Below are 13,866 nucleotides of genomic sequence, written 5' to 3' on the forward strand. Positions count from 1 at the left end.
TGGGCTAGAGGCCCATTTCTCGAATTTTCCCTGACATGCAAACCGGTCCTTCCTTCCATTAGCTCCTAGAAAAGCCTAGACAAGTCCCACCTGACATTCCCTTCTCCTCTGGGAACATTTCCTCCCAGTCTGAGCATAAACAAAATCGAGCTCAGAAGTGCAACCCAACAGGCTGGGTCCTGGACTCCATCCCAAGTGGGCCCTCCGCTGAGCAGAGGCAGCTTCTGTTTGGACGATTCCTATTAATTAGAACTTGGACACCAACGATCATTCAGTAAATACACATCAGTGGTGGTGCATGTAACAACAGAAAATACACCAGAGTTAGCAGGACTGGTGAGGAGAAGTACAGGACAGCCTGAGAAGCCTGACTACAGGAAGTCCGTTCATGAAGTCAAAGAAAAGGGACATCGCTCAGAGATAGTAAAATGGCCAGGTGGCCATCTCAATCAGAAAGGATTTGGGGATAAAGCTTGTAGACCTCCCAGTCTTCGGACCCGTCTTCGGGTCTGTCCTGGTGTGTGATCTTGGGAAGATTTTAGTCTCAAGTCGTGGTTGAGTTCGTGACCTTAAATTACACTCTGAGGCTCCCAATTATGTACGTCAATGTGTCTTCTTCCTCTCCTATCTTCTTTAAAAGCAATTTTTTAAAAAGAGGCCTTGGGGCTGGAGAAATGGTTCGGGGGTCAAGAGTACTTGTTGCTCTTGCAGAGGACCTGGGTTCAGTTTCCAGCACTCCCAGAGTAGCTCACAACCCATCTGTGTGGTTGGACACCTCTTCTGACGTCTCCACAGGCTCCTGTATGCATGTGGTACACAGGCGCATAAATATGCAATAAATGTATTTTTAGAAAGAAGCCTCCGGTACTACAAAGGATGTAATACTTTTAACCTTTTGCTCAAATGAAACAGGAAGGAGTTCTCATTACTAATTATTGCGAAGCCCACACTGATTTCATTGTTGAATTTCCACAGACCGACAGAAGTCTCATGACAATAAGATGTCCTGCAGTCTTTCCCCATAAGCTCAGTGCCTGATGGGCTGCCCCAGACAACACAACAGAAGGGCCAAAGGGGATTGGGATTCGTTGTGATGTGACTTGGACGAAGGTAAAGACAGTAAAATGTTTCAACAGAAACTTAGATAAATTAAATCAACTGCAGATTCGCCCTTGAATTCAGGCATATATTGACAAAGACAAGTACTGAGAAAATTCTATGAAGACAGTAGGCCCTGAAAATAATTTCATTATTTATTAAAGAATCACATTAAACAATCTTGTTTAAAATTGACTAAGCCCTACATGATGCATGCCTGTAACTCCAGCACTCAGGAAATGAAGGTGAAGAGGATCAGAAGTTCAGAGCTAGCCTAGGCTACACGAGACCATGTCTCAAAAAAAAAAAAATTAGTTGATTAAACTTTTCCAATGTTTTAAATCAGTGGTTCCAACCCTGTGGCTCTCTACTAGAATCAGCTGAAAAGTTTCTAAATCAGATCAATGCCTAGACCTCAGACCAACTGAAGACTTTAATAGTGTAGGGGTTGGCACCGGTACTTTTTCCAAACTCCACCAAATGAGTCTAATGCGCCCCTAATGTTAAATAGCACTGTTTTGAATAAAATAAATTAGAAAATTGCCTTGACAGGCTGGTTAAAAACAGCAGCCACTCTTTAACACCATCATATGAGGTTGCTTACCTATAAATCCAGACTTCACCCTCACTAAGAGAGAGGAAATGCTTGAGAAATGATACTCCTGTTATCTGTCTGGCTCAAAAGCATGCTGTCCTCTCCTTCCGGCTCCAAATTCACGCGGTCCCTGGGTGGGCAGAGCTCTCGCCAGGCAAAGCAGAGTGAGTGAACAGAGAAAGTGTTTGTTTCTGGGGCAGGCCTCAGCAAGTCTCCCTCCGGCCACAGCTCACTTCCCTTCACCCTACTTTGGACGTGGTGCACCTTGGATCCTGCAGTGTCCCCAGCCCCCGGCTGACCTGTCCGTTCTTGGCCCATGGCTACTTTCCTACCTCTCACTCTTCCAACTGATTCAGTGTCCTCCTGCCCTGCTTGTCACCCAGGTCACACAAGAGAAAGTCTTGCTGCTGTTCTAGGTTTTGAACAATGATGGACATTCTATGTTAGTCATCTTTTTTTACATGTATGTTTATATTTTATTTATTCATTTATTTATTTTGGTGGGTTTTTTTTTGTTTGTTTGCTTTTTGAGACAGGGTTTCTCTACACAGCCTTGGCTGTCCTGGATCTCGTTCTGTAAACCAGGCTGGCCTCAAACTCAGAGATCCTCCTGCCTCTGCCTCCTGAGTGCTGGGATTAAAGGTGTGCGCCACCACCGCCCGGCTTATTTTGAGACAGGGTCTTATTTTGAGACAGTCTTAGCTGTCCTAGAACTCAATACCTAGACCAGGCTTGGCCTTGAACTCACAGAGATTCACCTATGCCTCTATGCCTGCCTCTGCCTCCTGAGTGCTAGGATGAAAGGCAGGTACCACCATGCCCTGCCTTCTATTTTTATTTTTAACTTTGTACCTGTGTGTGTGGCGCAGGGAGGAGGGGGGTGTGCATGTGAGTCCAGTGCCCACAGAGGAAATGATGCTAAAGTCAAATTTCACCAGAGGATACCAAAGACTAATCAGACTTCAAAAACCAAACAAAACCAATCTCTCCACTAGGCTATTTCTTACATAGAGAGAGAAGACATAGAGAGCTCTCATAGACACACCTGGACCAGTGTAGACAAAAGGTAGGAAATGATGCTTCAAAAACCTCAGGGCCAAATAATAACTCATATTGAGAAGATGGGTTTGTAGCCCATGGGTGGAGTTCTGGTCTGTTAATGTGTGAAAGAGGCCTAGGGTTTGATTCTCTTTACCACAAAACAAAACAAACAAAAGGACCTGACATCGAAGGTCAAAATTTTCAGCAGAGTTGGGTAATTTACCATTTCACTTGGGTAGGATTAAGCATGTGCATACATTTGTGTACATTTGTTGATTTTAGTGCTGCAGGGACTCTCTAGAGAGGGTCTTCTTAAATAAGAAAATGGGGGACTGGAGAGATGGTTCAGCATTTATGAGCACATACCGCTCTTGCAGAGGATATGAATTTGGTCCTGAGTACCCACATTGGGGGAGGGGTACGCATAACCACTCCAGCTCCAGCTTTTGGGGATCTGACACCCTTTCTTGGCCTCTGTGGGCTAGCCTTGCACTCACAGAGATCCCCCTACCTCTGTCTCCTGAGTGCTAGGATTAAAGGCAAGTGCCGCCACGTCTGGCCTTATATATATATTTTCTGAATACTATTGGTTCTGTTTCTCCACACAAATCAAAACCCACATGAATAAAGCCTGGCAGAGGGGAGCACTAGGGAGGCAGAGATAGGGAGATACTTAAGTTTTTCTGGCCGGCAAGTTTAGCCGAATCAGTAAGGTCCAGGTTTGGTGAGAGATCCTACCTCAGAAAATTAAAGCATAAATCAATGAAGGAAAATCTGCCTCTGGCCTACACGTGTAAGGACAGACACACGTACAGACAGACAGACACACAAGACTGCCCTAATCTACTGCTATTTCAGTCAGCAAATGTGACTCCCAAGTTACTGGCCTGCTTCTCTGGCAGTTGTCCAGAGCTCAGGCCGGGGCCTGGTGGGAATTCTGCTCCGAAGGCACCCGCTATGCCACTGCTGCCAAATATGGCTTTCAATTAAATCTCTATCATTCCATGTCTCAGTAAGACTCGGGAGTCAAAGGCTGGGGTGAAAACCTTCTAACTCAGAGAGGCTGAGTAGCAACTAGCTGGCCTTGTCTCTTTGCCGGAGTCTCAGAAAGAGAGCATCCTTCCTTCCGATTCACCAAAACAACAACAAAAAAAACCCATGCCACTCAAAAACTCTCCCTACTACTTCCTGTGAGTCTCTCTAGTGCCTTCTAGACGCTCTCTGACTCTCAATGATGACTTCTGTCAACTAGTTGCTGGCTCCACCTCCTGACCCAAGGTTAATTTTATTTAATTAACGCAAATGCAAACTTGAGGATCTCAGTATGATTGAATATCCCACAACATTTCCCCTTTTTGTCTAAATAAAAAGGAAAGATTTTTAACTCTAACAAAATAAAACCAGTTAGAACAATTACCAAGTAAGGATTACATTCAGAATGTCCAGTCCATTTGTATTTGGCAAATTTGGAGAAACTACTCTATTATCTATCCTATCTTTTTTTTTTTTTTTTTTTTTTTTTTTTTGGTTTTTCGAGACAGGGTTTCTCTGTGTAGCTTTGCGCCTTTCCTGGAGCTCACTTGGTAGCCCAGGCTGGCCTCGAACTCACAGAGATCCGCCTGGCTCTGCCTCCCAAGTGCTGGGATTAAAGGCATGTGCCACCACCGCCCGGCTTATCTATCCTATCTTGATGAGTCCAAAGTTTTATACCTAAACCACTTTCTATCATAACTTGTATTACCAACCTAAAAATATCTTTTTAGACTTTAAAACATTTTTTAGATAAACAACTGAAGCTTTTATATCTCTCAACCTTTATAAACTTTATATCTCTTTTGTAAGTTTCTTTTCTGAATTTGATAACAAATAAAGTTGTAAAACTATAACTATTCTTCAACCTCATCAGAGACCTGAGAAGGATAAAATATTACCTGACTAAATAGGAAGTGTAGAGCAAGCAAATTTCAAAACTATAAAAGCAACAGAGACATCTGGCTGCCTGGACAGTCACCCAAGGTTCCTCTGCAATGTTGAGGCATCCATCTTTGGCCTACAGGCCTAGAATATCTGATAGACTTCTCTGTGAAGCAGAACTGTTGAAGAATTGTCCTACCTTGTCTTGGCAAAGTTTATCATGCACCTTCTTTTGTGTCCTGCTTGTCCAATTTGGACAGTATACTGTCAGCAGTTGAGGCAAGGGCAGTTTCTTTACCCAGTAGCTAACTTTGCCACAAAGAAAGCAAATTCTATATGGAGGTTCTTCAATGTCCATCATCTTCTCTGAAATAAATTGGTGCATCCAAGAGCAGATGTGTTGCACTGTCATGAAAAGCCTTATGTTATTAAAACCTCTTAAATGCCATATTCTGTAGGTCTCTGAAGTGTTTGAAGATCACCTATCTATCTAAAATATATCTCTATTTGATCTTGAAAGCATACCTAATTGGCCACAAATTTGATTGTTAGATGACTAACTACTAACCTGTATTTCTTAATTATCCTAAATAGTTTGTAAGAATAACTTTCAAGGACTAGAAATTTACATTACATTGCTAAATGAGCTGCATAGGTACAATACCTTAAACAAGAGTAGAAACACATATACAGTGTAAGAGAAATAACCTTAAATTTGTATTAATATATAAAAATACATACCAATGTAAAATATTTAAGACTAATAGTTGCTTTTTTAGTTTAAAAGTAGATTTGATAATCTATCCTTTTATCCTATCATTCCTTTATCTCCCCTTTTTCTCTTCAGAAAGAGATCCTTGAATCTAATCTCTCTTGCTTAGTTTCCTCCCTGACCATGACCAATAACAACTTTCAACCAAAACCCCTAAATGATGATAAACATCCATAACCTACTGACTCACCAAAACTGCCCACCCCACCTCTTGAGAATACAGGTGTCATGTTCTTAATATTACTTCCTGTTGTCTAGGGGTGACAGCATCTTTACAAGACCCTAAAAAAATTGAGATAATGGTCAAGTCCTAGGAGAACTAGCTGTTGTCCTGTCTCAGTGTGGGAAAGTACAGGGCTTATATGAAGTCCTGGCTAGAGTAATCTGTGAGGCTGGAACATCTCAGCTAGCAGCTTTGAAGTTATTCTGGATGTAAAATTTTGAGAAAACTGCAACAGAGGCATTTTGAGAGGTTGGATCACCTGGGTTACTTGTCTTCATTTGTGTCTGGTCTTTTTTTTTCCCCTGAAAAACAAAACTTTTAAACACAACATACATATCTGCATTAACACAAGTGTAGTGTGCACAAATCAGCTAAAGATGCTTTTTTTTTTCTGTTCTATGTATGAATAGGTAAAAGATATCTGTCAACTTTACAAGTTCGTTTGGACTGCATAACCAAACTGTAATATAAATCTCCATCCATGCCATATGAAAGGATGGCATGTAATAATAAGTCATGAGGACTCTGTAGCCAACAAGATTTACCATGTCTCATCCAGTCTCAGCGCTGTTCCCATAGTAGAGGGGTCGGCATATACATCACCTGTCTTGTAGTTTTTCTTGATTTCTTCCTTCATGTTTGCAGCCAAGATTTTCAAGAATCTTAGTATGAATGTACCCAATCAAATCTGATCTTTATTAATTTTGAAGAAATCCATAGCTTTTTGTTTCCTTTGGAAACAAAGGCATAACCTCTCCCCCAATGTAACATATTTCCTGACTTCCATTCTGAAGTTAAGAAATTCTTAAAATACATAGGTTGGTTTAATTTAGCATTTTTTTCTACAATCCAGTCTCTCAGCAGCATTTGTCCTTTGTTCACTGACATTTGAAAAATTCACAGTCAACAAAGCACCATATGGGATTCAGTCTCCCTGTGTATTTCCTATCCTTACGTGTACCACTTCCTGGCAGACCACCTCCAGCAGTGCAGGCTCAAAGGGAAACCCACAGAGATGATTTTTTTATCTGAGAGGGCAAAGGGGAAAGACACACACACTCTCTCTTGATGATCTCCTTCTTTATTCTTCTGTATTTTTCTTTCTGTGTTCTATATTCTCTTTTCTTATCTCTACCCAGAAATGACTCTTCTCTCTTGACGTTTTCCTTTTCCTTCTAATTCTCTTGATGTTCTCCTCCTAACTCTCTTTCTTGATGTTTTTCTTCTAACCCATTTTAACTCTATCTTTATTCTTTCCCTACAGCTTATATACCCCAGCAAAATCTTTCAGGCAATATAAAAATTACAATGTGTTTACATTCTGTTTTTCAAGTGAATGATTACAATGAATACAAGTAAAAAACAGCATGCTTTCCATATCCCTTACATGATTAAGCATTTTACATATTATAAGCAAAAAACAAATTATCACAAGAACACATTGCATTCATACCCAAGCAACTTATTATAGATTAACTGTGTAGGCAAGCAAGATATTCTTCTCAGTCAGGTCTTTTACTAGCAGGCTGCATTTTGCAGTTACCTATTTGAAAGATAATCTTATAAGGAGTCTTAAAGGAATCACAAACCTAAACTTTTATATATGAAGAAGAATCAGTCAGCTCTACTTTAAATCTTTAAGGTGCATACCCACTCATCAATAGTTTCTTATATCAGGAGATTGAGGGCAGAAATGAGTATAAGGAATTAATTAATCATCACCTTTGGTCACCAACCAATCCTAGCAAGAAGTATGTCACTTAATAATAATTGTGCTGCTTTGTTCTTGTTCCCTGACCTTAACAAGTTCCTCATTCAACTCTGTGCTTTTCTAAAAGGTCTTCATTCAACTATGTATTTTTCTAAAACTTTATATTATTTTCTTACGTTTTCACCTCAAAGCTATAAGCTATTTAACAAAAACTTTTTTTTTTTTTTTTTTTTTTTGGTTTTTCGAGACAGGGTTTCTCTGTGTAGCTTTGCGCCTTTCCTGGAACTCACTTGGTAGCCCAGACTGGCCTCGAACTCACAGAGATTCGCCTGCCTCTGCCTCCCGAGTGCTGGGATTAAAGGCGTGCGCCACCACCGCCCGGCCTTATTTAACAAAAACTTTTACTTAACAAATAACTTTAAGCCAGGCGGTGGTGGTGGTGGTGGTGGTGGTGGTGGTGGTGGTGGTGGTGGCGGCAGCAGCGCATGCCTTTAATCCCAGCAGGCATAGGCAAGCATATCTCTGTGAGTCTGAGGCCAGCCTGGTCTACGGAGTGAGTTCCAGGAAAGGCACAAAACTACACAGAGAAACCCTGACTCGAAAAACAAAAACAAACAAACAAACAAAAAATAACTTTGAGTTATTTCCAAAGCTTTGTTTCAGGTATGTTACACCCTGAAACCTGTGAACACATCTCCCAACATTAATACTAGGATTTAAACTAGCTGGGCTACTGGGACCCAATTATTTTTCTGAATCATTAACTTAAGCCATAGTCTCTATGGCTCCTCAATAGAAACTCATATGTTCTAGCTGTGTGACGACACTTCCTTGTTTTATTTTTTATCACCAAAACTCCATTTAAAATAATATTGTTATTATTATCAATTAGACAGTACAGCTTAGGAAGGAATCATCTTCATAATAATCCACAGGTACAAATGCCCAGTAGAACGAGATGTTTCCATGAGATAAACACACTACATTACAGGCAGTGGGGATCTCCCCATATTCAATCAGACCATGCCAGATACCAGAGAAAGATGGCAGCAGCAAACATGTAAAGGCAGAGCAGAAGCAAAAGACACTCTGGGGTCTGGGGTCTTGGGGTCTTGCCTAACTGAGATTGACCCATCAGGGATTTTCCTCCTGGTGGGCTGATACCCTGAAATGGCCACCTGCATACATGGCTTATACTTCACTCGTTTGTTTGTTTTTTTTTTTTTTTAAGACTTTACTATTTTTAAAATCTTTATCTCATTTATTTTTTTAATGTCTGTACCCATTTTTTTCTTTCCTCAGCAACAATTGTGTGTGTGTGTGTGTGTGTGTGTGTGTGTGTGTGTGCATGCATCTGCTGCATTTCTCTGGCCTCCAAGAGACTGCCCGCTTTGGCCTAACCATCCCAGAGGCTCCCAGCCGCTCCTAACCATCCCAGCTCTGGGAAGCTGTTATGTCCTTGGTGCAGCAGCCATTTAACCTGCACGCCAGTTGCCCCACCGCAGGGCCTTTTAAAGGAGCTGCCTCTGTTCACCGCCAGCACCAAAAGACCAAATCACCAAGAAGCCGCATCTGACTCTGTGTTCAGAACTTTTTATTTTCAGCTTTCTCAGGCCCTCTGTGGATTTACATGACACATGTTGGGCACCAAATGTAGTGAGTCTTTCTTTGTACCGCCAACTCCCAAATATCAACACAGAGGCTTCTTATTAATTATGAAAACTTGGCCTTTAGCTTAGGCTTGTCCCCAACTAGCTCTTACAGTTTAAGTTAATCTGCATCTATTAATCTCCATTTTGCCATGTGTCTTTTTTTTTTTTTTTAACCTCTACTCCATTCTGTATGTCCAACTTGGTCCAAGTCTCCATATCATCTCTGTGCACCTAGATTCATCTCCTCTTTTCTCTCCCCAGAAGTCCTGCCTTATTCTCTCCTGCTTAGCTACTGGCCATTCAGCTCTTTATGAAACCAATCAGAAGGTGCCTTGGTACAAACACATCTTCACAGTGTACAAAAAGATTATCCCACAACACATAACCTCCTGAAGGACAGTAGGAAATTGTTAAGGGCCATTCTGTAGCCCTCTGGTATATATAGAATTGTCCAGAAAGCATATATGGCTGGAGAGACGGTTCAGCAGCTAAGAAGATTCACTGCTCCTCTAGGGGACTGGAGTTCAGTTCCCAGGCCCCACATCAGGCAGCTCACACTTTCCTGTAGTTTCAGCTCCAGAGGGAACCAACGCTCTGGCCTCCGCAGGCACCTGTGCATGCACACACTACAACACACACACACACACACACACAGAGAGACAGAGAGAGAGAGACAGAGAGACAGAGAGAGAGAGACAGAGACAGAGAGAGTCTTAAAAGTAAAATTTTTAAAAAGTAAAATAAAAACTTGAAAAAAAATAGACCGAAAGGAGAATGTCCTTCATGAAGAGACTGCCATATTGGTTTTTGAAAGGGGGGTTATCACCTTGTTTAACATAAAAGGCTATCTTTTCTTCTCTTTCCTTATCTGTCCTTCAGGTATAAGTACTGGCTTTTCTATTGTATGGCCTGATAAAATTATTAAGTTATTTCAGCCAGCTTCATAGTTGTTTTTTTTTTTTTTAATTTTATTTTGTTGTGGGGTATCCACCAGAAAAGACTGCTCAGACACAGATTTAAGCTAATACAAAGTCTTTATTAGCTGGCCAGTGACTGCATTGGGTGTTCAGAATCCCAGTGGACTTTCCCAGAACTATGGACTTTGATGGACCACGTCTTTGTTCTCATTTTGGAAGGTGGGGTTGTTTGTGTGCAGAGTTTTATGGCCTGAACGGTACTTCCAGCATGGAGTCAGTTGTGCTAAGGCCTAAGGGCCTACTAAGGTCTGGGACCCTGTTACAATTTTATTTTGCACACATGGGCATATGGGTGTTTTGCCTGCATGTATGTCTGTGAACCACATGTGTTCCTGGCATCCTTCAAGCCAGAGAGGATGTCAGGTCTCCTAGAACTGGAGGTACAGTTGTTGTAAGCCACTGTTTTAGGGTTACTATTGCTGTGATGAACCGACATGACCAACTTGGGGAGGAGAGGGTTTATTTGGCTCACATTTCCACATCACTGTTCATCATCAAAGGAAGTCAGGACAGGAACTCAAACAGGGCAGAAAGCAGGAGGCAGGAGATGCTGCCTACTGGCTTGTTCAATCTGCTTTCTTACAGAGTTCAGGATTAAGCCAAGCATGGTTGTACCTGCCTTTAATCCCAGTACTCGGGAAGCAGAGGTAGGCAGATCTCTGTGAGTTCAAGGCCAGGGTCTGCAAACCGAGTTCCAGGATAGCTAGGACTGTTACACAGAGAACTTGTCTTGAAAACACACACACACACACACACACACACACACACACACACACACACACACCAAAAGCAAAAACAAAACAAACAAAAAAAATAACTCAGAACTACCAGCCCAGGCGTGGCCCCACCCACAATGGGCTGGGCCCTCTCCACATGAATCAGTAATTAAGAAAATGTCCAACAGGATTGCTGACACCCTGATCTTATGGCGGCTTTTTTTTCAATTGAGATTTCCTCCTCTCAGATAACTCTAGCTTGTGTCAACTTGGTATAAAACTAACCAGAGCTGGGCGGCAATGGCACACACCTTTGATCACAGCACTGGGAAGCAGAGCCAGGCGGATCTCTGTGAGTTCAAGGCCAGCCTGGTCTACAGAGCAAGATCCAGGACAGGCACCAAAGCTACACAGAGAAACCCTGTCTCAGAAACAAAAACAAAAACAAAAACACCAAAATCTAACCAGTACAGCCACCATGTGGGTGCTGAGAATCAAACTCAGGTCTCTGGAAGAGCAGCCAGTGCTTTTTTTTTTTTTTTTTTTTCTTTTGAGACAGGGTTTCTCTATGTACTCCCAGCTGTCCTGGAACTCACTCTGTAGACCAGGCTGGCCTAGAGCTCACAGAGATCCGCCAGTCTCTGCCTCCCAAGTGCTGGGGTTAAAGGTGAGCACACTCAAGGCCGGCATGGCCAGTGCTCTTGACAGCTGACCCATTCCCACCTCCCCACCCCCCACTCCGTAACATTTTTATTGTGTGTTTGTGTGCTCGTGCATGTGCATATGTGGAAGACAAAGAACAACTCTTTGTCTATCCTGTGGGTCCCAGGGATGAAATTTAGGTCATCAGGTTTAGGGACAAGCACCTTCATCTGCTGAACCATTTTGCCAGCCCCAGCTTCACAATGTGTGTGTGTGTGTGTGTGTGTGTGTGTGTGTGTGTGTGTGCGCACAAGAGAAACAGATTTTCCTGAGTTTAGTATTGTTCCTCTCTCATTACAAAGAAAAGATAGCATCTTTTTTCAAAAACGATGTGTTTATTTTTTATTTGTTATTTTTTTCAACACAGGGATTCTCTCTCTGTATTACCGCCCTAGCTGTCCTGAAACTTGCTTTGTAGACCAGGCTAGTCTTGAACTCACAGAGATCCGCCTGCCTCTGCCTCCTGAGTGCTGAGATTAAAGGCGTGTGCCACCATGCCCAGCTGACTTAAATTAGTTTTAAGATGTTTTTTTTTTGTATGAGTCTTTGCTTGCATGTATGTATATGCCCTATGTACATGCATGGCCTGTGGAGTTCAAAAGAAGGTGTTGGATTCACTGGAACTGGAGTTACAGACAGGTGTGAGCTGCCATGTGGATGTTGGGAACCAAACTCTGGGCCTCTGCAAGATCAGCCGGTGCTCCTAACTGTTGAGCCATCTCTCCAGTCCCTTTATTTTTATTTACATATATGTGCGAGTGTGTGACTATATATGCCCATGAAGGCCTGACAAGGGTATTGGATCTCCTGGAGCTGGAGTTATGGATGGTTGTGACTCCAGTCTTCTGGAAGAACATCACGTGCTCTGGACTGATCACCTACCTCTCCAGCTGCTAATTAGCTTTTATGGGAATTATTTCAGATTTGTCTAAATTAGACAGACGATTCTTACTTCTTTTTTGTTATATATTTACTTTTTTGTGGTTTAGGGGTTTGTTGTGCCATGGTTGACTTGGGGCCTCATTAGCCCAGGCTAGCCTCAAACTGACTGTTGCCGAAGCAGGTCTTGAATTCCTGACCCTTCTGCCTCCATCTGCCCAGTGCTGGAATTAAAGGTTATATGTGCATACCCGATTTTAAGTGGTGATAGTGGTCAAACCTTGATCCTTGTGTGGAAAGACAAACACTGTACCAACTGCCAGACCCCTAGCCAGCATTTTTTTATTTTTGAACCACGGGCTTTTTAACCCTGTAAGTGAAAACGAGGGGTTAGGAAATCAGTTCAGGGGTAGAGAGCCCTTTGCCTAGCAAATACAAGGCTCCGGCTTCAGTCTTCAGCACGGGCTCAATTTTTTTTTTTTTTTTCCCCAAAGAAACACACCCCTCCCTAGTTAAGTACATATGTGTATCATTTCCCTGGCACACACAAAGACATATTCTTACTGAGTGTCTCACCTAAGGCTTTAGAACCATTTGCCTTTGCAGACGGGGAATTGAAGGACATAGCTCTTTTTATTCATTCCTCACAATGCTTGAGAGCTACAGCTCCTTCTAAGCTGTACACAAAGCTTTTAAATGGAATAGATGGAGCAGAGCCTCCCTCCCCCTCCCCCCTCCCGTCCCCCCTCAGGTAGAGATTGCACGGTTTCCTCTGCCTCTGCTGGCTGTAATTCTCACATACTGATGGCCTGTCAGGGCCGGTACCATCCCAAGTCGATAACAGCTGTCAAAATGCCTTCTGCGGGCCCAGGGTTGGTTTTTTTTTTTTTTTTTTCCAACAATACTTTGCAGTGCTCAGGAAGCAGCAGGGGGGATGACTCTGGTTAGGGAGCTCTGTACATCCTCGGAAAAGCTGTGCTGCGGATTGATTTTGAACCTGTTGTTTCTTCTGCTTCAAGAAAACAATAACATCTCACAATGCGCGGCCATCTTGTGAGAGCCGCTCTTAGAAAGGCCCCGGTTCTCCTGTTTCTGCCCAGTCTTTCCCCGGGCGATGTGACAGCCATCCTGCCATGAGCCTGATGCGCACTGAAGCAGTTGGGGTGGGATAAGCCTGTGCTGGAGCCGGGTGTTTGCACAGCTCTGGCCGAAGGATCAAAGGCTTGGGGGTGGGCTGCTAATGCGGACGGCAAAGAACAAAATGTGACTTGCCAGGTTTCCAAGGCGGCGTTTTTTAACTGTGAGGGGGAAACCAGGGAGCCGCTGAAAAGCTCGACGAATAGACTTGTCTTTCCTGCCTTTCTTTTCTCTGCTTGAGGCAGGATCTCACTGTGTAGTCCTGGCTGGCCTGGAACTCACTATATAGACCAGGCAGACCTGGAGCTCCGCCGGCTTTACCTCCCCAGGGCTGGGACCAAAGGCGCATGCGCCATTTTGCCTGTGTAGCTTGTGTGGATATGATGTCTATAAAGCTCCAGTGGAAGGGATTCAGTCCAGGCTGGGTAAAAACAACCAAAAAGCTACCT

This window comes from Peromyscus leucopus, chromosome 1, assembly GCF_004664715.2.
Source record: "Peromyscus leucopus breed LL Stock chromosome 1, UCI_PerLeu_2.1, whole genome shotgun sequence".
NCBI classification, from domain to species: Eukaryota; Metazoa; Chordata; class Mammalia; order Rodentia; family Cricetidae; genus Peromyscus; species Peromyscus leucopus.